Below are 24,684 nucleotides of genomic sequence, written 5' to 3' on the forward strand. Positions count from 1 at the left end.
ACAAGGCCCAGAGCTGTCATCAACTGCACCATCAATTCCGATAGCCATGGCAAATGTCACAGATGACGATGGACCCCTCATCCAATGGATTAAAACTCAATCACTTGAGTAGCCTGAGGGCAAACTGAAATTTAGACTACAGACCTGAGTAAGAGTCTAAAGCTATGCTGAAAGCCACCAAGATTTTGGATCGAGTTCTATAGAGAGAAATCTTGCAAAGTCATTCATGTCCTACCTGAAAATCTGTTAGCTTTGGGTTGCTAAATAATACCCAGAAAAAACATCAGATTACCTATCCCAACACTTGGTTTGGGGCTTTTCCTTGCTTAGCACTCACAGGTGATGAGTAACATGCAAAGGCACAAATGACACAGCCAGGAGGGTGGGGCCAAGGACGTGGCTTACCGGATAGTGCCTATACCACAACTGCTAATTCTCTATTGGTCTTCCAGACAAAGTGTCCCAATTTCTTCCCTTTATTTCACCTACACAACTAAAAAGCATAGGTCCTCGTTAGTGCCCTTTTAGCAGCTGCTCCTAGTATTACAACCTAAACATCTTTTGATAATTACTAAACACATAGTATGTTTAATTTTCAAAGTTCTCTGCAGATATTAGCTAATCTCTACAACACCTGTGACAGGTAGGGAAAAGAGTGAGTAAGTGACTCACCAAAGACCACCCACCAAGTCCATGGCAGAGCAGGAATTAGAGGTCTGAGGATTACCTGGCTCTGAGCTCCCCACTCAAACAAGTGAATAAAGCTGCCTCTCATTTTGGAAGTGTCACATTGACACACGAATGCCTTTTTTCAAGAAGAAAGTACAATCCCTGCTACCGCGGTTCATGATGTGATTCCCCCCTCCCTTTTCTTTCATTATTAAATCCTCTTTGAAGTTGCAAAAGACTCCTTTAACTAATCAATAACCTCCTTAATCTCAGCAGGCCTGACACCTCCTTAATGGAAAGGATAAAAGAAGGTGTTCAAGGAGCAGGAAAAGCTGGGATATATAAAAGCCTCGTGTGTGTTAGAACAGGAATATACTTTGTCAGGAGGAGAGTCATGGAAAGAAGACTGACGTGAAGTAGACAGACACCTATTCCAGAACAAAAACTTAATTAAGTTACAGTTAAGTTTATTAAGCACAAGTCAAGAGAAAATGTTACAAAACCTAAATATTAAAAGCTAAGGAAATCACAAATTAAGGTTACATAAAGGACTTCTAATATCATCCTTAAACTCCAAACCCAAAGAGAAGGCAGAGAGACTTGGGCATGGATAAAGGCTGAGACATCGTCCAGATAAAACAGAATGACCTGGTTGGCTGGGATAAGTAACTGGAAGAGATTGTGGGGTTATTTCAGCCCCTTTGACTGAGAATGTGTGCCTACCTTTGGTTGATCTGGTTTGTGATCCAGGTGGTCTGGTTAGACTTCCAGCTGTTACTAGATCAGGGAGCAGCTACGGCCAAGTCAGTCTTTTCCCCATCTATGGATGCTTAGCAGGATTTTTGCAACTATCATCCATGCCTTTATCAAAATTAGATACTACAATGCTCTCTACATTGGGCTACATCTTAAATCTTTTAGGAAAGTATTTCATGCTGAATTCAACAGCTGTGCGGTCTCTTTCCCAGTGCATCTTAAACCTGAGCTCTATGACTTTCTAGGGCTGTCTCTTGTTTCCAGATGGATTTTAAGATGTTGCTTTATAAATCTCTAAATAGTCTAGGGCCTGCCTGTCTGACTATGTCTATCTTGCAGTGTATGTCAGCATAATTTATGTTGCTATGGGGTGTGAATTAATTCCTCCCCTCCCCATAGCGACACAAGTTACACTGACATAAGTGCTGGTGTGGACAGCACTGTGTCAGCGGGACATAGTTACTGGCTCATGTCGGGGTAGGAATAGCTAACTTGATGGGAGAGCTCTCTCCCGTCAGCTTAGAGCGGCTGCTTTAGAGAGCCTGCATTGGCACAGTTGTAAACTCTCTAGTGTTGCTCTGGCCTAAGAGACTAACATTCCTCATGACATATTGCCACAGTCACAATCAGCAGAGACACCTGAGCTGAAGCCTGCTTGACACAAAGGGAGGAGACAGCTGGTAGGCCACCCTCTATTAGGGCCCCAGACCTTTGGAGCTCACTTCCTCCCCAGCTCCACAAAAGTCTGAGTCTTTTAGCCTTCAGGCCATAATGTAAAGCACACCTTTTCTCTTTTGCATGTCAGAAAATGGGCACAGGGCAGGGCTGGGTGTGGGACTCAGACAATAGTGTGGGGTTTATTAATTTCAATAATTTATGTTGCCAGTGTATATTTGAGTTGATCTAGCACAACTGATGGATCTGTTTATTGTGTTCTTTAAAAATTGTCAAGAACAACAAGAGTACTGGACTTATATTGTACTCCACATAAATCTAACTAAACAGTTATAATCTTAGTGACCAACGTCCAGACAATCTTAACTCTGTCCCTGGATTTGTGTTACTATTTTAGGGTGAAATTCAAATTTCCATTGAAATCAATAGAATTTTTTCCTTTTATTTTAATGGGAATTAGACCAATGCTTTTTTAATAATACATTTGGATAACTGATGTGTTTATATTATTTGTTTAGAAGTATACAGTTTAATGGCTCTTTGTTTGCAACATAAGACATCAAGTCATTCAAAATCTTATCTACACTCCACACATAAATTCCCCTTTCTCAACCACAACTAACCTCCCTTCCGGCCCCAACATAACTCCACCCTCATTCTCACAATCAACAGGTAGGCCCTCACCACTGATCATATTTAATGGTTAGATATTCTTATATTTTGATAATTGGTCTGGAATTGGTGAGACTGCCCATTATATTTTACATAATTTTATACTGGTATGAGTAAGATACATATGGTGTCAGAATATAAAAGGCGTTTGCAAGACAACTTTTCCTAGACACTGCAGAAAAATATGTGAATAAGTGAGCTGTTTTAGGAATTGTTCTACAATTTGGTATCAATCAATCAGTCTGTAGACATTACAGAATTGAAATCATCATAAGTTTGCACATTAATGTATTTTATTTATGGTCAGAATCAAGGTTGCATGTCAATTATTCAGGATAAGCGTGGATGTGCATGGCTTGGGGTTGTGGAACGGAGGTGGTTATGAAGGGGAAATAGAGAAAAGAATAGATGGGGTACTGAAAAATCAGCCCTTTTCAGACATTGACAGAGATCAACATTTAAAAGCAGAATGTAGTAGAGAAGCACGTCTGGGAGAAGGACTGTGCGTGCAGAGACATTAGGGATATGGTATGAAGCTATGGAGAAAAAAAGGGCCTTTAGCTGGGATGGTCCTGAAGGGGAAGAGGAAAGTATGTTTATGAAGAGGCAATGCACTTAAAAGGCTCCTCCAGCAATTTGCACAAGCTCACCAGCACAAAAAGGCAACAGTGCCAGGAGAGACTTTGGTGCACTGGTGCCTCAGCACAGAAACAATGCCTCCAGCACTGCTGCTATCTGGTGAACTGGAAAGCTGAGGCAGCAGTGCTATGGGAACTAGGTAGCAAAATTCATGTTGGAATTATTTATATAGCCTTAGCTTGCAATTTCTATGGTTTATTTTTTTTTAAATGATGTATTTAATGGTACTGTTTCTCTTGAACTGCATTTAGCAATCAACTATAACTGAAGGTTTATTTTGGTATTTCCTTTAATGATTTTTGTTTTTCCAATCTGATTTAATGTGCAAACTGGATCCCACTGCTTTGCTTGAGCAGCTCTTTACACCAAGGAAAGCCCGAGTGTCAGTTAAAGGTTTCTTCGCTCACTGTTCAGCATTTTTTCTAGAATTGGGGTTCTCAACCTTTTTCTTTCTGAGCGTGCCCCCCCCTCTTAACATGCTATAAAAACTCCACTGCCCATCTGTGCCACAACAACTGTTTTTCTGCATATAAAAGCCAGGACTGGCATTAGGGGGAAGCAAGCAGGGCAACGGCATGGGGCCTCACACCCCGGGGGGGCGCGAGCCAAAAAGCTAAGCTGCTCAGGCTTTGGCTTCAGCCCCAGCTGGTGGGGTCAGGGCAGTGTGGGCTTTCTGTCCTGGGCCTCAATGAGTCTAATGCCAGACCTGTTTGGCGGAGCCCTGAAACCTGGTCTCAGACCCCTGGTTGAGAACTGCTGCTCTAGAAAGATGACTATTTTGTTGGCTTCCTGGTCCTGCTCCTGGGACTGGACAAAGCAATACCTAATTTACAGCCCAGCTCCAGTTCTGAACTCTTTCCTCTCGATGATTCCCTCCATTCCTTGCTCCTAACCCACTCTTCTTCTGCTGAGGTCTGAAGGAGGGGACCTGTACTCTATAGGATTACAATAGGTCCGTTAGCATCTAAGGGTTCCTGCCCATCAGAGCCTCACCCTGGCCAGCTCTGTGCCCACAACTTCAGTTACATGCCTCAGCCCACATTGGTTGCCCCTAAGTCCTAGCAGAACCAGACTGCTATTAAGTGCTAATGGCTTAGTAATGAAAACTGTAATCAGGCAATTAAAACTTTAATCATTAAGCAACTGGCAGAGGTCCAATCCTAACAATGACAATTCATTAATATTTTCTGTTTCTAACTTCCCATGAAAATTACCGTAAAGCTAAAAAACTTATATATGTGACCAAAGAATGAAACATTCAGAATTTAAAAAAACACTGCATTTTGGATTGAGGAAGGAGGGGGAGAGTGAGAATGGTCCAGTGACTCAGGAAACTTGGGTTCAATTCCTGGTTCTGCCACACACTCCTGTGCGTTCTTGGGGAAGACTCTGTAAAATGGGGATAATGATATTTCCTTTCATACACTTTGTATTGTCTAATCTACTAAGATTGTAAACTCATCAGGGCAGTAGCTGACTTTTACTATGTATAGTGCCTAGCACGATGGGCCCTCAATCATAGTGGGGCCTCTAAGTGCCACTATAATATTAATACTAACTATACTATTTTTTAAAATCTTTCAGTTTCCAAACTAGAGAAATTCCTCTAACATATTTTAAATACACATTTTCAGATAAATCACTTCATCTAATGGAAACACAGAGGGGTTAAAGAATGAAGCTTAGAATGGATGTCTGGATGCAACTTTAACTTTGGAATCACTCCAATACTTCCAAAATTGTGACCTATATTTAACTGTACAGTGCAAAAACAAACACTACCAAAAAGACCTCAGTTCAGACCTGCAGCACTCCCAGTTATTTTAGTCTGGCTCTCCCACACAGGACTACTCAATACAGTATTTTTAAAACCCTGTTTTGCTTTCTAATGTTTGAAGAGTTTTCATTTGCTGTCCATTTCAGCCATAATCAGGATTACCACTTATTATGAATATTATTTTTATAGTGTGGAATATGAATAACGGAATCTGGAGAACATTTGTTTCTTAGAGTAACTGGTATTTTTAATTTAAAATGTCAAATTTGTATAAAAAGATAAATCATCTCTCCAAAACTCTAGTGACCCTTGAAAATATTTCATAAAAGTAAATAAAGCTGTAAATTAGTTTAAAGCCAACAATTCTGTCTAATCCCTCTAATCAAAACACTAGCAAGGCAAAAATGAAGACTGAAAAGAAATTCTTCTCCTACACCTAACCATCCTAAATTCTTTCCCATCTCCAAAAGCTAGGGAGAATAGAATGGTTTTGCAGCATGACCTAAATGTAATAGAATTTGAGGAGAGGGGAGGGAGAACAGAACAATATTTCAGAGTTGAAGAACCCACCCAAGAACACCCTGGTAGCAGCTCCAAAGGGGCTCCATCTTAACTGCAGTCGTGTAGAACAGGGAGAAACTGTCTCTCAAGTAGCTAGCTTCTAGGCTATTGGCTTTAGAGGTCAAAACCAGTTAGTCAGTCAGGCATTATTTCCTCTAGCCTCTTAGTTATAGTAATATTAGGTGTTACTTACCACAATAATAGGTTAAAAACTTTAGATAGAAGTAGCATTGAAGTTGGCTGTGTCCCTTTAATGCACACCTCATTGAGATGAATGGGGGCAGTTCACCTTTAGAGTTATTGAGTTTGTTTAGTCAAACAACTAAGACTCAGCAGTTTTGTCTAAAAAACCTCCAACACAGACAAGGCATCAGCTCATATCGGGAAAAGTTTTTTTGCGATCAGAAGAGCTATAAACTTTTTCCATATTTTTAAAATGGAAGCTGAAATTGTGCATAAAACACCAGGGACACCCAGAATCCATGGGCAAACCTTAAGTCTGTGGAACATACATAAACTGAATTCTGTACACACAAGTTTCCAGTGTCCCGGGCTACCACTAACATAACTGATTAGATATCCTATTCTTCCTCAGAGCTGTATTTTCAGTAAACCTTCTTTTCACTTTTCTCACTTCACACACTTGACAGCACTAAAATATAAAACCACACAGCTAAAGAGAAGAGAGAATTCCACCTACACTTTGGCATCTCTGAAGGAATTGGCTGTTCAAGATACATAAAGCAGAGTTTTACTGCCCTGGCCCTCCTTCCCTCTCCCAATCAGTTTTATTCATAATTTTACACACTTCCTTTCTTCTTCCCCATAGTTATGTTCCCATCTGATACCCCACACCACAGAATTTCCTCCCCCAGTTTCCCATGCACCATCCTTCAAGATGAAGTTATCATGTGCTTTAGGTTTTCACCCAGGAGAGTGGTTGGGGGAACCTATCAACATCGTTCAGTTACTGAAGATAGCTCCCCCAAAACAAAAGGACTTCACCCTCTGATGGCTGAGCGTATAACCACAACCAATGGTAATAATAAATTCAACCACTGAAAATGTAGCTGGCACTGCACAGGTGCTTTTTCTCAGACCCTGCTCTTGTCTCCCGTCTTGGGGGTGTAGAGCATCCTCTACACTGTTGAAAGAGATGGAGATCACAGGTGATTTTCCCAAGCTCTCTCTTGCTCCCCCTATTGTTTTTGCCAACACTCAGGAGGAGTTTCCTTAACCTGTTACAGATTCTCCATGCAAAGGTGGGTGTGGAGGGAAGCAAGAGTGCTCCTTATGTACAATCCTCCATCAGTCCTACTCATTCTGTCTGTGCCCCTTACTGTTACAGATCAGAGAGGTAGCGGATACAAGCGTTCCCTTTCTTGTGTCTCTGAAGGACATTGAGGAGTATGTGATTTCTCAAGGCAGAAGCCAATGATTCCAGCTGAACCCAGCCCTAAAATGATTGTACAAGATTATCTTGGTGGGGCCTTCTAACAAACAGCAATTAAGAAAAAAAATGGTTCAGTCAGATGGCCAACTGTCCAAATTTTTGTTAGGAGACCAAGACTGGCCTTTTTCTCTGTGCAATCCTCATTCCTCCCTTAACCCTCAAAAAGTGGAAGTAACAGATTGAAGTACATTTCAGTGACTTAAGTCATTTAAAAGTCATGTGTTGTAAACAGACAAGTTTCTTTACATATGTCCAGAACATACTTTTTTTTTTTAAGTGTGAGAATTTTAAAAATCTAGGTTGCTGTCATTTATTATCTTTGTGTGCAAACAGAGAAATATACAAAATTAAGTTTCACTTTCAGATTCTTGTACTGTAATATTTAGGTTTCAAATACTGCAAGGGGATGTTTGCTTGTTTTAAAAAGGAAGTTACTTTCAGCAACTCTTGTATTCAGAGTGTATTGCTGCCACAGAGCCACAACATAGGAGTCTCATGTCCAAACATCATACAGCAATGGAACCATCTTAAAGCAATATCTGGAAGCTGGACTAGTGCATGCACTTTCCTCAAGTTTTGCATTCTGAAATCTGAGGATACAAATAGCTTGACAATGGTCTCCACAGCTCCTCTCTACCTGCAGAGACCTATTTCCAGCAGGGCTCCAAAGTAAGAGGGGGAAGGGAAAGAGTCATTGTGGCTCTAGGGAAGCAATACAATCTGAAAAGAAAGATTACTGTAGGTGAGTAACCCCCACTTTCCTATTGGCTCCACATACACATACTCTAGGAGACCAGTTACTAGGGTCTTTCCTGAGGAAGTGAGCAAGAGATATCCCACCCTTGGGAAACCAGCATCTGTTCTCAACACAATGTGAGGAGAATAGTGATTTGTAAAGGTGTGAACCAAGTTATATGCAACAAATCTGCAGGTTTCCAAATAAAGGCACACTGGAAACACATGCCAGAGACAGCAATTGCCTCAATCAGAAAATGAGGCATTCAGGCACAGGAACATTAGCACCTACAAAACATGAGCAAATGAACGGCTTTCTTCACTTCTTTAAGCCAAGATGGCCTGACCTTGAGAACTTTCTCCAGAGCCCACTGTGACTTTCTGAATGGTTTGGTTCTGTTTAAGTAACAGCCAACCACTCTCACATCCAAAGTATACAATCTTACCTCCCCAAGTTAGCACTGGGACTTTTGACATAATGCAGACAAGTGCAATCAATTGACGGACATGAAGTTCCAAATCAGTTTTAGTCAGAATTTTATGGAGAAGGGTAAGAACCTCCTTGCCTTTATATCACATTCCACAGAAAGGTTTTACTTATTACTGACTGCAACTCTAAAGCCCTCCTGACCAAGGTAACTGATGCCAGAAATGAGACTTTCAATATGAGGTGGTTCTGAGAACAGAGTCCCCAAGAAGTTAGTGTCCTTCCATGAGTTTGGCTTACACCAACTTCAAGTACGGATTAGCCGCTGAAGAGGCTTGTGCCCTGGCTGAATGGGCGGTTATGATTGCCAGAGGTGGCATCTTGGCCTAATTGGAGCAGCAACCAACGCAGGCAGTGATCCAAGAAGAAATTCTTTGAGTGGATACTGCACAACCTTTCATCCTTTTGCCCACCGCAACGAACAATTGTCGATTTGCGGAACAACTGGGTCTTTTCAATGTAGAAGGCTAGCGCCCTTCTGACATCAAGGGAATGCAGCCGATGCTCCTCCTCCGACTTATGCAGCTTGGGAAAACACTGGGAGACCACCTGGGGCAGGAAGGCCAGGTGTGGCCACAGCTGGACCTTGTCCTTATAAAAGATTGTATAGGGCAGTTCTGAGGTAAGGACTCTAATCTCAGACACCCTGCGGGCTGACGTTATTGCAAGCAAGAACACGACCTTCCAGGAAAGGAAGAGGAGAGAAGAGGAAGCTAGAATTCAAAGGGGGGGTCCCATGAGCCAGGACAACACAAGATTCAGGTCCCACAGAGGGATGGGGTCCCTGACGTGCAGCTAGAGGCACTCAAGGCCCTTGAGGAACCTGGCAGTCATGTCTTGGGCAAAAACCAACCTGCCCACAAGCAGCGGATGAAAGGTTGAGATAACCGCCAAATGGACCTTAATAGATGAAAGGGACAAGCCTTGAAGCTTGAGATGCAGAAGGTAGTCCAGGATCAACTGCAGCAAGGCCTGCCCGGGCCCAACGCCTTCATCTGAGGTCCAACAGGAGAACCACTTCCATTTCGCCAGGTAGGTCACTCTGGTGGAGGGCTTTCTGCTGCCCAACAGCAGACTTTGTGAATGCTAATGAGGCAGACGAGACACTGAATGGCATTGCCGTGAACTGGAAATGGCACTGACCCAGAATAAAATGAAGGATGCGCCTGTGCCCTGGGAAAATAGAAATATGGAAATACACATCCTTCAAGTCGAGGGCGGCGTACCGGTCTCCTGGATCCAGAGAGGGGACGATGGAGGCCAGGGAGACCATGCGAAACTTCAACTTCTTGAGAGAATTGTTGAGGTGATGCAGGTCCAGAATGGGTCTGAGGCCCCCTTTTGCTTTCGGGATTAGGAAGGAGCGGGAGTAGAACCCCTTTCCTTTCATGTCCCAAGGGACCTCCTCCACCACTCCCAGAGGCAAGACGTTCTTGGTATCTTAGACGAGGAGTTGCTCATGAGAAGGGTCCCCGATGAAGGACGGAGAGGGTCGGCCACGAACTACAGGGTGTAACCTGAGAATATTATTTCGAGCACCTAACGGTCCAAGGTCAGCTGAGATCAGGCCAAACGGAAGGGGCGGAAGCGGTTGAAGAAAGAGTGGGAAGGTGGATCCTGCGAAGTGACGGGGGAGTTGTCCTCAAGCGCATCCTCAAAATGACTGCTTCTGGCTTCCTTGGTTTCTTGAAGGCCCAGGCTGAGCAGACAAATGGGAAGACAACAGGTGTCGCCACTTAGACCCTGTGTCTCTAACTTTTCTCCTGTATGCACTCAGCAGGGGAGTTCCCCAGGATCTAGACTGTGGAGGTGGAGGACGGAACAGCTTCCTGGCCTGATGAGTGTGAAGGCGCAAGGATTGGAGGGTGGCACGGGAGTCTTTACGGCCATGGAACCTTGAGTCTGTGAGCTCAGAGAAGAGCCCCACCTCCTCAAATGGGAGGTCTGAATAGTGGCCTGCATCTCCTGGGATAACCCAGAGGACTGCGCCTCATGGACACCATGGAGGCGACCACCCTGGCCACTGAATCAGTAATGTCCCAGGCCATTTGGAGGGTTCCTCTTGCTATCGCTATGCTTTCGTCCACTAAAGCGGTAAACTGCTGGGCTCGGTCCTTGAATTTGTTAAGGGAGTTCCACTGGTTAAAACCATACCTGCCTAACAGGGCCTGGTGGTTAGACACCCGAAATTGCAGGCTGACCACTGAATAAATCTTTCTGCCAAATAAGTCCAGTCTCTTGGCATCTTTGTTTTTTGGCATGCCACTGACTTGGCCCTGCCTGTCCCTTTCATTAACAGCAGACATGGCCAGTGATGCCGCTGAAGGGTGCGTGTACAGATATTCGAATCCTTTTGCAGGGACGCAATACTTCTTTTCCACCTTCTTAGAAGTAGGCAGAATGGAACAGGGGATCTGCCACAGTGATTTGGCAATCCTAAGGACCACTGAGCGGACGGGCAGCTCGACACGGGCTGGGGTGGAGGAGGATATAATGTTAAAGAGGTCATCAGACTCCTCTGAGACCTCCTCAATTGGTAGCCGCCCTTTTAAGGAAGTCTTGGTTCTCCTTGAAGTCCTCAGGAGGACTACCTGTTTGGAAGGGACCCGCCTCCGCTTCGTCCGGGGACGACAATGACGACTGCACCGCTTGGGGTCAGGCAGGTTCTTCTTCCCTCTCCAGGGACAGCTCCTTAGGTGCTGGAGTCTAATGCGCTGCCCCAACGTCAGATTCAGTACTGTGTTCTGACTCTGGTGCCAGCGATGCTGGGGGCTGTTTGTCTGAGGCAGCCAAGGAGGACTGGTGGAAATATGGGACCTGTATCACGGGCACGCCCCACGGGTTCCAGTATGGCCACTGAGCAGCCCACTGTCCCTGCTGCCATGCCACTGCTGCGCCTGTCTCGCAGGTCAGCAGAGAATCACCCCTCCTCCTTGGCGAAGGGCTGAACTCCCAGTCCGACTCGGTCCACTGCCTTTCTGGTGACCAGGGCAGGGCAGAGCCGTCGAGACCTGAGTCTCTCGCCTGACCCTGGTCAGTGACTGGTGAGGTGAGGGCCAGTGCCTGCCTGACGAGTGGGGGGTGGGGGAGGAGATGGAGACCGGTGCTGTGACAGAGAGTGACCCCACCCCAGTAGGGACCAATATCTGTGTGAAGGTGACCTGCACAGGAAGCTCACCAGTACCGGTGGTACAGGGACCAGTGCCTTGACTGCAGCGTCCCATGTCTTAGAGAAGGAGAATGTGGTGGCGGGGACCTGGGTTTTCTGACTGTAGGCCAAGGCCACAGAGATGGGGATCTACACCTGCAGTCCGGAGACCGAGGGTGCTCCACTGCCCTATGGGGCAGTGGTGCCATGATCGGCTTTCCCTTAGGCGTTGGGGTCTTAGCTGAGTCCAGCCCCTGGTGCAGGGTGTGCGGTGCCAGTCAGCCTGCTTGTTCTTTGGCCACTGGGATCGCTTTGGGCAACAAGAACCCTAGGAGAATCCAGGGTCCCCTGCCACGCCCAGGAGTTCAATCCCTGAGGGGGGGGTGGGGGGGAGGGAGATAGAGGGCGGTATCCAACCACAGCAGTACCCCTGTGAAACCCCAGGGCGGGCACATGGCCTGACACAGGTCCTTTGCCCAAAGTCTGTTTCCCTTCCAGTGCCGGGGGGCTCTTCTTTTGCCACTTCTTAGGCACTGGTGAGGGGGAACAGTGCTGGTGGTGAGCTCCGCACCGATGCCGAGGTGCTCAGCATGGGGTCTGAGCAGAAGGGCTCCGATGCAGGATGAAGCACAGCCTCCATGAGGAGAGTCCTGAAGCAGATATCCTGCTCCTTTTGGGTTCTAGGGCAAAAGTTCTTACAGGTTCTGCACTTGTCCTTTCTATGGGACTCCCCCAAGCACTTCAGAAAGCTGTCATGGGGGTCAATAATAGGCATTGGCCTGTTGCATGAGGAACACGGTTTGAAGCCTGGAGAACAGGTCATGCCCCACTCCGGGGCAAAGTCCCAGCCAGGACTCACTACTAAACTCATGACTAACACTTAACTTAAAGACTAAGTACCTAAGAATTATATACAAAGGTTAGATAACAATGAATTGTTGAGAACCGCTAACACTCTTACAATGCAAGACAAGGCGCTCCAACCAACCATCATGGGTGGTAAGGAGGAACTGAGAGGGCCTATAGCCAGTGGCACTTAATATGCTGGCACTCAAGGGGGCGCCACTGCAGTATCTGTAGGGCTGGCTAAGGCAAAAATCTCCAACGACGGTGCACATGGGTGCGCACACACCTAGAATGGAATCAACATGAGCAAGCACTTGAAGAAATATTCCAAGACATCCCATCTTACAAGGATGTTATTTAGGCCTGGCCAGATCTAACAGCACAAGCTCGGTTATGGCCCTTCCTCGACACCAAGTGATCCCCCATAACAGCCACAACAAAAAGGTGCATTTTGTGGCTCTATTTGAGATATGTAGATTCCCAAGGGTTTGGAAGGCATCTAGATGGCTACTTAAAAATGCTTTGGTCACAAGTCGCAGATTTTCAGCCTAGTACGGAGTCAGTGCTTCAGTATTGAAGGAAGCTTAGCAGCTATACTTCATGGCCTGAAAAGCCCTTGAGACCTCTTTGACTCATGGACTCCTAGTGTCTCTTATGTCACCACAATCATTCTGAACCTTCTTTGAGATGGACTTAAACATTGCAGCTCTTGGTGGGCTGTCCATCCCATTAGGTACGGCAGAAAGCTATGCCTATGAGAAGCAGTAAATTTAGCAGAGCAAGCAAAACCCCTCTTAAAGCTCAGATTCTTGACTGGATTGCCATAATGGGCAACGCCAAAGTGATCCAGACATTAAACAACTCAACTGTCAAAATTATCAATAAATTTACCTATGTTTATACTTAAAGCAATTTACAATACAGAATAAGGTTGGAATTTTTAGATGGGCTTAAACAACTTAAGGAGCTCAAGTCTCACTGAATGTCAATGCAGACTTGTGCTTCTAAGTCACAGTGACTTTGAAAAATCCCACCCTTCAAACTTCTGTGCAATGGTAAAAAAGGAGTGGATTAGTTCTGTGAATATTCCTCAGTGAAAGAGAGGAACTGTTAGAGGGGCTGGGCAATTTATACCTTTAATTTCTGGAAAACAGACTTGAGAGTCAAGAGCTTAAGGAGCTACTGCTTTAAAATGACTCCATGGCCACAGGGCTAGGCATGCTACTTCTGCAGTGGCGCACTGCAGGCTGTGTCAGGCAGAGGAACAATTGTTTTAATTTGAACTTAAAAGGAAAACTGTAGAAACTATTCTAATGATCTGAGGCTTTAAATACATTTGATTTTACAAAATTCAACCTCTTTGTAGAAAGTGGCAAAGGGCACAGAGGAGCACAGAGCTTTACAGGGATCCTATGGGTCAACATATGCACAATAGTTCAAAGCGTGGAATGGAAGATCTCTACTGAGTGCCAACAACCCTCTGATCATCCTAATCATTATGAAGTGTGTGTAGATAATACTTAAGTTATGTATCTATACTGGAAATTATGTTCTTAAAGTCTTGAAATTAAATGCAGGTCACCACAAGAAGACATGCCTCAAAAAGGTTCTGTTCAGGCAGGGGTTGGAGACACTTACCTGTGGGGATCCTAGTTTTCTGTGATAAAAAAACAGATTCTCCAATAAAAAAAAAAAAAACAAACCATAAAAATCCGCATTTTTCCACAATTAAAACGAAACACTGAACTTTAGTTTCCCTAGCCACAATATGTACAGGTATCAGTTGAACTCAATGTTTTATGGGTGTATTTTACATTTGTAAAATGCTGAAATGATCCAGTCACAATGCACTGTTTCTTTACTGTTGCAGAGGGCCCTGCTGTTTCAGTCTCCCTCTTGTTTTCATTTCCTTTCATTCAGTTAATGTTTTAACACTTTCCATGTGTTCTACAATTGTCTGCCTCCAAATGTAATCTACAGACTTGCTGGATACAATAAAGAACAGCACATTACCATCAACGTGAAATCTGTCCTTGCCAAACTCAACGACATTGTTTTTAGGGGTGATTTTTAGTTTTCAGCATCTTTTCATAGCTTTAATTATTCTCATGTGTGGAGGCTGAAGTGAAATTTGAGATGCATTAGAACACAAATCCCTATATGCCGTTGAGTAACCTTCATACACTGGAAGCAATTTATTGGAGTATGTTTAGCTATGTAAATTTAAAGCGCATTCAAAAATCAACCACAAGAGGGGTTGAATATGGAATAAGTGAATCAGTAAAATTTAGTTAAAAGTTAATGTTTTTATTTTTTTCACAAAATGTAAAAACTAAAGATTCTCTGTAAAAAAACATGAATTTCACATTTTTCTGAGTCAAACTGATTTCTAGTATCCCTGCTTATCTGTCTGATCACTGTGTATCTCACATATAAGTTTATTTGCACAGGAAGCCACCAACTAATCAAGAGTGAAATCGACAAGAGATGTGATCAGTGTTATATTCCTACTGCTATACTCTTATTATTCAAGCATGGAATTTCTAGCCATAGAGATTCCATAGTACTGTTTCATTCACTTAGGATTTTTACTATGACTCTATGGTTTCTTTCACATATAGTGTCACTTCCCGACCCCGTATGACCCATGTTGCCACTCCTATATATTTTGTACCCCGATATTACTGTGTCCCATTGATCATTGCACCAAGTTTTTGTGATGCCTATTATATCACTATCCTTTTTTAATACCAGACACTCAAGTTCACCCATCTTCATATTTAGAGTTCTTGTATTTGTATAGAAGGACCTATTAAAATTTGGCAATATTTAGTTATCTGCCTTCATTCATTGTGATGTAATTGAATGGGACTTGTTTGACTGTTTTTCCTTCAGTTGCTACTTCTCTCCTTTCCTCTGCAGTAGGATATATAGTAGCCCTTTTAATAAAGCCTCCCCTAAAGGAGGCGTCTGTCCAAACCGTGCACTCCTCTGCACCTGCTGGCTTTCCCACAGCCCTTAGCTTAAGAACTCCTCCATGACCCTTTTAATTTTACATCCCAGCAATCTGGTTCTGTTTTGGTTTAGGTGGAGCCCATCCTTCCTGCACAGGCTCCTCATTTCCCCAAAGGTTCCCCAGTTCCTAATAAATCTGAATCCCTCCTCCAAACACCATCTCATCTACACATTGAGACCCTGCAGTTCTCCCTGTCTAATTGGCCCTGCATGTGGAACAGGAAGCATTTCAGAGAATGGTACCATGGTGGTCCTGGACTTTAAACTCTTACCTAGCAGCTTAAATTTGGCCTCCAAGACTTCCCTCCTACCTTTCCCTATGTCACCTACATGTACCACTATCACTGGCTACTCTGCAGCACTGCACGTAAGTCTGTCTAGATGTCTTGAGAGGTCCGCAACCTTTGAACCCAGCAGGCAATTCACAGGGAGGTTCTCCCAGTCATCACAAACCCAACTATCTATATTTCTCGAATCCCCCATTACTATTACCTGTCTCTTCTCTTCTTTGATACTATAAGAATAACGAACTGCATGTCAGAGGTGAGAAAGAAAATGTGCTAGAGTAGGGAAGAGTGAAAGAATATACACACCAGGCATAGGAAGTAAGATAACGGTTGTTTGAGCTAGGAGGCTGTCCTCAGGCAGCAAGACAGAGCCTAGTTCAACTGAGCCTTTCCAATGCCTGAGGACGCCCTGTGGCTCCTACACTTCTCAATACTCTCCTTCCAATCTTCACGTTGAGTGTAATCCTCTCCATACTGAATGGGAGAGGATGCACTGCTTCCTTGAAACAGTTTGGCATTACAATTTTACTGCAATACGACAACAGGTTAAAAAAACTGCTAAGGAAAAAGTTACTGTCCTAGTAGTTGCAATGGTGCTGAAGGGGAAAGGGCAGTTATTATTTGTACTACCTAGACCATCTAAGAGCGCTAGTCACAGACCAGGACCCCCGTTGTGCTAGAGGCCACACAAAACACACAACAAAATGACTGCCTCTACCCCTGGGAGCTTACAATTGAACATAAAGACAAGAGACAACAGATGGATATAGACAGGGAAGGGTTAAGAGCTATTTAAGCTAAAGGAAAATGTTGGCACAATGAATATAAACTGGACATGAACAAATTCAAGCTGCAAATTAGAAGATTCCTAACCATTAGAGGGTTGAAATGCTGGCACCATCTCCTAATAGGAGTTGTGGGGACAACAACTTAATTAGTTTTGAGAGATATACGGACAAATTTATGAGTGCAATTGTATGACTACGTTGCTTGAGATTGTAGGAGCAGGCTCAATGCTGGTTTGTGTCTTATGTTCCTAGAAGCTCATACATCAGGGTTTCAGCTGGTCACCAGCAGGGGTCAGGTTTTTGTTGTTGTTTTTCTTTTAACTCCCTTCCTCTGAAGCATCAGGTGTATTCACAGCTGGAGACAGGATATTAGACAGAGAGGGCCAGGGCTCTCACATGGCACTAAGTATTCTCTGTCAGGTGTTTGGCTGGCTGGTTCTTGCTCATATGTGGGGTAAGGAAGGAATGGTCTCCCAGGTCACATTGACCTCAGGTGGGTTTTGCCTTCCTCTGCAGCATGAATGCAGGTCATTTGTGAGAATTATCTAGATCCCTCTCATTTAATGATTTCCCTACCAGTGCAGGGACCCTCAGGCATTGGCACATCTCGGTCCCTCCTATTCTCTCTGTGTGGCATGAAATCTAGTCTCCTGAGGGATGCAATACTTTGGTCTAATTTTGGTTGTGCAGGTGCTGGTGGTGTTGATAGCCTGTGACATACAGGAGGTGAGACTACATCAGTGACAGATTAAGGCTCCAGAGTTGCAAGTGGCTTTTTAAATGTGTCTCCTTCAGCTCTTTGCAGCACATTATTTTAAAACACTATGTGATTTAATTATTAACCAATCTAAGTTATTAGCCAGTCAGGAGGCTTTTACTATGTTAGTAACCAATTGTAGTTGATAAAATATTAATACTTGGTCAGTCATTTTGCTGTGAGAATATCTATATCGAGAGAGAGAGAATGAAACAATGAATTCATACTACCATGGTTCTTTTGAGTTATGCAAATGGCAAATTTGGCTCCTGAACCTCTGAGGCCGGAGTATCACTTGACTAGATGATCTAGTGGCGCCTTCTGCCCTTAAACTCTGACTCTGCGTGGAAACAATGAGACAATATTGGTCAGCATGATACACAGCAGTATTAGCATACCAGCAGCCCAACTGTTGTCATGCTTTTTGTAGGCATCACAGCAAGAGAGAGTTTAGAGGAGAGTTTTGAGGAGGATAATGAGGTAACTTTACAGATGTTTACGGGGAACAACTCCTAAGCATGAGGGGCAGCATGGAAGAAAGCACAAAGATGCTGGTTTGAAAAAAAAACAAAAAACAAAAAAACAAAACAAAATAAAACAACCTTAACAAATGAGCACTGGAGACTTGAATCATAGGCCAATCTGATGTAGGAGTCTACATTTTTATTGTGAATGAGGGATGAGCAGTAGCAGAGGAACACATTGTGAAGAGGAGGCCTTGAAAGTGAGCAGTTTATTGTTTGACGTGAAAGAGAAGAGGGAGCCAATGAACGGATACAAAGTGATGGGCTAGAAAAAGGATCTTTGCAGCAGCATTCTGAATGCCTATCTATGGGGCAATAATGCATTTGCCAAGGCCAGAGAAAATGATGTTTCACTAGTCAAGATGCGAGATAAGGAGAGCCTAGATGAGAGATGTAGTTGTGAATAGGAAAGGTCGTATCTTTGAGATGTTATGCAGAAGAAATGAGCAAGATTTAGACAGCCTGAGTGTGAGGACCTACAGAGAGATCTGAGTTGAAGATCACATTCCAGTTACAGAACTGAGGGCCATGTGGACAATAACAGAGAAAGGAAGTAGCAAGGAATTAGGAGCTCTGTTTTAGCCACATTGAGCTTGAACTGATGGCTAGACATCCATGAAGAGATGCCAGACAGAATAAGATTTTAGCCTGACAGAAGACTGACATAGCTCTAAGTCATCAACATAGTGATGGTAGTAGTTGTAAAAAGAAAAGGAGTACTTGTGGCACCTTAGAGACTAACAAATTTATTTGAGCATGAGCTTTCATGAGCTACAGCTCACTTCATCGGATGCATTGTTTGTTAGTCTCTAAGGTGCCACAAGTACTCCTTTTCTTTTTGCGGATACAGACTAACACGGCTGCTACTCTGAAACCTGTCAAGAAGTAGTTGTGTTTGTGGATTATATTACCCAGAGATAACATGTAGAGAGAGAGAGAGAGAGAAAAAAGAGATGGTGACTGTGATGCTACACTCCATATTTTTCATAGAAATATTGTTATGATATGAATATGGCATAACTAAGATATGTTTTATGCAAGATGGGCTATGTAAGATATCATTGGAAAGGTTACAATCTACTGAATGTGTTTATCCAATTTGTATACCTATATCATTTCTGTATCTGAAGTTAGGAATATTGACTATGTAACAATTACAACTAGGTGTGTATTTGGGGGAATGCCCACCGGACAGTAGGCAATCAGCCTGGATTGGGCCATTAAGAAGGACAATAGAACTTTGAAGACACTAATCTCCAACCTTCCTGAGAAGCTTCCTGGGATGTTGCTTTGACACTGCAGGGTTATCTGTTCATGTCACCTAGTACGGATTACCACCTTGGTCACTGCTGGTATTTTTCCACTGGAAACAAAGGGTTCCCACCTTATGTAAATCCTACTTAAGTCCGGGAAGGAAGGCAATCAAGGCTCTCCTCCATTGCCTGCCCAGGAAGCAAGGGCATGGCTACACTGGAAACTTCAAAGCGCTATCGCTGGAACGCTCCCGCGGCAGCACTTTGAAGTGAGAGTGTGGTCATGCACGAGCACTCAGAGAGAGCTCTCCCAGCGCTCCTGGTAATCCACCTCCACAAGCGGATTAGCGCCGAGCGCTGGGAGCATGGCTACACTAGCGCTTTGAAGTGCTCAGACTTGCTGAGCTCAGAGGGGTGATTTTTCACACCCCTGAGCCAGCAAATTAGAGCGCTATAAAATGTAAGTGTAGACAAGCCCGAAAACTACTAAAACACCTGAAGGGAAAGGCAGGGTTGAGTCCAGGCTGAGACAGGGGTCCAGTCTTTAAAGAGAAGTAACTGGTGCTCTAAGCTACAGAAACTCTGCAACTTACCTAAAACAACATTTAAGGTGAGAAATTACATTTTGTAACCTGTTTCTTGAGGGTATTAAGCTTAGATTGCATTTTCTTTTATTTGCTCAGTCATCTGCTTTGTTCTGTTTGCTATCCCTTATAATCACTTGAAATTTACCTTCTGTAGTTAATAAACTTATTTCTTGTTCATTTCAAAACCCAGTTTGTGCAATATATATTTGGGGGGGGTAAAAAGCTGTGCATCTCTCTCTCCACACTGAGGAAGAGTGTGAATTTTTATGAGCTTGCACTGTGCAGATCTTTCTATACAGCACAATACAATATTATTTTGCGTTTACTCCCCAAAGGAAGTGTGCACGTGATTGCGGGGTGAATCCCTGAGCTGATTCCTCCCACACAGAGCTGATAGTGTCCCTGTGTCCATTTGCAGCTGGGTGTGTCCCTACCTGTGTGTGGGCGCTGTAGAAGGCTGGAGGGCCTGGCACAGCTAGGATAGGTTGGGGAAACCCAGGCTGGTGGAACGGGTGGAATCTGTGAGACCCCAGCACATCAGGTGGCATCTCGGACTGGGGAGGAAGTGGGGGAGTCCAACCCATCACAGGGACCAAGGACAGGCCCTGTGGAGCCCCCACAAAGTTGTAAAGGGGATGAAAAGGATCCTCTGAAGGTCACACTGAAGGAGCAATTAGAGAGGTAGGAGGAGAACCAGGAGAGGACAGAATCACAGAAGCCAAGGGAGGACAAGATTTTAAGAAAAAGAGCATGGTAGATGTTATCAAAGTCATCTGACAGGTAAAGGAGACTGACAGAGTACTAGTTCTGAGCTTTGGCTAGAAAGAGATTATAAACTTTCGCAAGAGCAGTTTCAGTGGAGTGCAAAGAGCAGAAGCCCAGTGGGAGGGGTTTTGGACATAACTGGAGAAGAGGAACTCCAGATAACAACTGTAGGAGAGCACGTTTGGTGAGCTTAGAAATGATGGAGAGGTAACTAGAGATGCAAGTGGGATCAAGAGTACATTTTGTAAGATGGGAGAGACTAAAGCATGCTTGTATTGTGAAGGAGAAGACCCAGAGATCAGATGTTAAAAGGGAAGAGTAAGGGAGAGGGATGAAAGTCAGTGAGAGGAAGATCAGGAGATGGGACAGGAAAAGATCACTGAAGCAAGTGGAGGGGTTAAAAAGGAGAAGAACAGATGAGAAACTTCTGGGTCTGTGACAAAGGAGAGAGAGTTGTAGGTATGGAAGGCAGAAGAGCTGTGAGGGGGAAGTCACACTGTATTTTGTAATACACACACAAAAGAAATCAGTGAGATCCTATGCAGAGAGATACGGGAAGGCAGGAGAAGGGGAGGGCTTGAAGAGCAAGACAAAGGTGGCTGGGACTGCAGGTGTGGGATTGAATTAAGGTAAAGAAGTAGAGTTGTTTAGCTAAGATGATGGCAGAACTAAAGCAGAAAATGAACCTGTAGTGGAGGAAGACAGTCTAGTCATGGGATTTCTCAGACTTCCATCATAGTGTGTGAACAGGTGCAGAATGAGTGGATGCTGGGAATCAGACAGGACTGGAAGATGGCAGAGTGGAGCTTTCAATGGGAGAGAAAGCAAAAAAGAGTTAAGAACAGAGGAGAATGAAGCTTAGAGAATCCACCTTTTGTGGTCAGAGGAGACCGCATAGTTTGAATGGTCTCCACCTCAGTATAAGGGAAACCAACCTCCCCAAGGACAGACTCGCTGGAAGAGTCAGGCAGGCGTTAAATTAATAAAAGGGGAGGGTAAAAAGAGGAAAGATTTGAGCACTCATTTAGCAAAGAATCCAGATGCTGAGAACCAAATTAATTAAGGATCCAAAGGACATGAAGATAGACAATTAAATAATTGCTTATACACCAATACTAGGAGCCTGGGTAACAAACAAGATGAATTAGAATTGCTCAGTTCTGAGCATAAATTCAATATAGCTGGTATTACTGAAAGCTGGTGGGATGAGTCACACAATTGGAATGTTGAAAATCAATGGTTATAACCTATTTAGGAATGACTGAGTGAGCAAAAGGGGATGGGAAGTGGCACTTTATATCAAAATGGACATTACCTGTTTCCGAGTCACTGATAACTCAAAAGAAAATGACCTCGAATGCCTATGGTTCAGCATCCTAACAGATAAAGCACAAACTGCGGGTTTAATGTTGGTGTCTGCTACAGCTACATACCACCAAATCACGATAGGGAACAGAATGACCAGCACTTTACGCACCTACCGATAAATACGTAGGGAAAAAAAGCTGCAGGATCATGAGGGATTTCAATTTGAGTGACATGCTGGATATCTCATGCTGTCAGTACTAAGACATCCTTGGAACTCGAAATATTCTAGATGACAATTTCCTAACTCAAAAAGTGTTGCAACCAACGTGGGGGAATTCTATATTAGACCTCCTCAAGAGGAGCTGATCGCAAAACTAAAAATTAATGGCAGTTTAGGTACTTGACATTTATATTGCGCAAGCAGAATGAAGTCCAAACCAGTAATATACATACATACACACACACACGTACGTGTGCGCACAATATACATGCACACTTGGGTATTTTAAAAGGGTTGATTTCACAAAGCTGAAAACAATTATGAGCTAAAGCAGCTGGGAGGAAGAACTCAGAAAAATGTGAATAACTGAGAATTTACTAGATGCCCAACAAGCCACATGCTGATTAAAACTCTGCCCTGGTTTAGAGGGGAAGGGAAGGCAGCTATTAAAAAAAAAAAAACACGACAAATGGCAGAAAGGGAAGTTGATAGTAATGAATATAAATCACAAATTAGGAATTGTAGATAATTGTTAAGGGAAGCAAAGGACCACAAAGAGAAACCTATAGTGAGCAGAGTTAAGGACAATAAGGAGGAGTTTTTACGAATACTAGGAACAAAAAGAATCCTGACAATGGCATTGGTCCATTGCTAGATGGAAACAGTAGAATTATTAATAATAATGCAGAAAAGGCAGAAGTGTTCAATAAGTATTTCTGTTCTGTATTTGGAAAAAAACAGACGACAGAGTCTCAAAATTAGATGAGAATACTCTTTCAATTCTACCAATCTCTCAGATGGATGTGAAATAGCAGCTACTAAAAAGGTAGCCATTTTTAAAGTCAGCAGGTCCATAATTTGCATCCAAAAGTTTTAAAAGAACTGACTGAGGAGCTCCTGGACTGTTAACGTTGATTTTCAATAAATCTTAGAGCACCAGGAAATTCCAGAAGAATGGAAGAAAGCTAATGTTATGCCAATATTATAAAGGGTAAATGGGATGACCCAGGTAATTATAGGACTGTCTGTCTAACATCTATTCCAGGCAAAATAATGAAGTGGATAATATGGTACTCTATTAATAAAGAATTAAAGGAGAGTAATATAATTAATGCCACTCAACAAGGGTTTATGGAAAATAGATCCTGCCGAACTAACTTGATACCCTTTTTAGATGAGATTACAAGTTTGGTTGATAAAGGTAATAGTATTGACGTAATATACTTAGACTTCTGTAAGGCATTTAACTTGGTACCACATAACATTTTGATTAAAAATTAGAATGATATAAAATTAACATGACACACACTAAATGGATTAAAAACTGGCTGATACGTCTCTAAATGTAATTGAGGAATCATCATCGAGCAGATGTGTTTCTAATGAAGTCCTGCAGGGATTGGTTCTTGGCCCTACGCTATTTAACATTTGTATCAATGACTTGGAAGAAAACAAAATCATCAATGATAGTTTGCAGATGATGCAAAATTGGGGAGGGGGGCGTTAAATGATGAAGGGGACAGGTCACTGATTCACAGTGATCTTGATTGCTTGGTAAACTGGGTGCAAGTAAAAACAATGCGTGTTTTAATATAGCTAAACGTAAATGTATACATCTAGGAGCAAAGAATGCAGGCCATACTTACAGGATGGAGGAATACTGAGGGAAGCAGTGACTCTGAAAAAGAATTGGGGGTCGGGGTGGATAATCAGATGAACATGAGCTCCAAGTACAATGCTGTGGCTAAAAGGGCTACTGTAATCCTTAGATGCATAAAAAGAGGAATCATGATTAGGAGTAGAAAGGTTATTTCACCTCTGTATTTGGCAGTGGTACAACCGCTTCTGGAATACTGTGTCCAGTTCTGGTGCTCACAATTCAAGAAGGATGTTGATAAATTGAAGAGGGTTCAGAGAAGAACCACAAGAATGATTAAAGAATTAGAAAACATGCCCTGTAAAGACAGACATGAGGAGTTCAATCTGTTTAGCTTAAGAAAGAAAAGGTTATGGGGTGACTTGATTATAGTCCTTAAGTACCTACCTGGGGAACAGTTATTTAATAACATGCTCTTCGATGTAGCAGAGAAAGCTATTACACAATCCAGTGGCTGGAAGTTGAAGACAGACAAATTCAGACTGGCAATAAGGCATAAGTTTTTAACGGTGAGAGTAATTAACCACTGGAACAGTTTATTCGGGTTCTTGGTGGATTCTCCATTACTTGCAGATTTTAAATCAAGATTGGATGTTTTTCTAAAAAGATATACTTTCGGAATTATTTCAGGGAAGATCTACGGCCTGTGTTACACAGGAAATCAGGCAAGATGATCCCAGTGGCTCCTTCTGGCCTGGGAATCTATATAGATATCCCCAAGACCTCACATCCTGACAACTATCTTTCTGGCCAATAAGGACTAGACAGTACTCTATTCGAAGCTCATCAATACACACAATACACCTTGATCCAGGCTTGCAGCACCACTAGCTAGTCTAGATGGCCTCCATACTACAAAGGCCACCTACAGTTTTGTGGTTATAGGATATGTATCAGTATTTAATAGAAACTGGATAAAGAACAAGGCTGACATCTTCATGGATATACAAATCCCTTAGACAACTAATTATCACTAAAGTTAATAGGTACTGAGCATCCAAATCCTCCAGGTGGCTTTAAAAATCTCAGCTCAAACTAAATTTCACTAGGTGACTTAAGGTAGGATTTTTACCCTCCATCAAAAGGGAACTACTGAAGATTTATA

General features: G+C 43.2%; 1 protein-coding gene across 3 annotated transcripts in view; it reads right to left on the bottom strand.

The window, feature by feature from the left end:
* Window positions 1-24,684, bottom strand: part of TCF20 (transcription factor 20) — a 213,389-nt gene that overhangs the window by 46,152 nt on the left and 142,553 nt on the right. The gene's annotated exons all lie outside the window — the stretch shown is intronic.

The sequence above is a fragment of the Lepidochelys olivacea genome, assembly GCF_965140295.1.
Source record: "Lepidochelys olivacea isolate rLepOli2 genome assembly, chromosome: 1".
In the NCBI taxonomy this organism is placed as follows: Eukaryota; Metazoa; Chordata; order Testudines; family Cheloniidae; genus Lepidochelys; species Lepidochelys olivacea.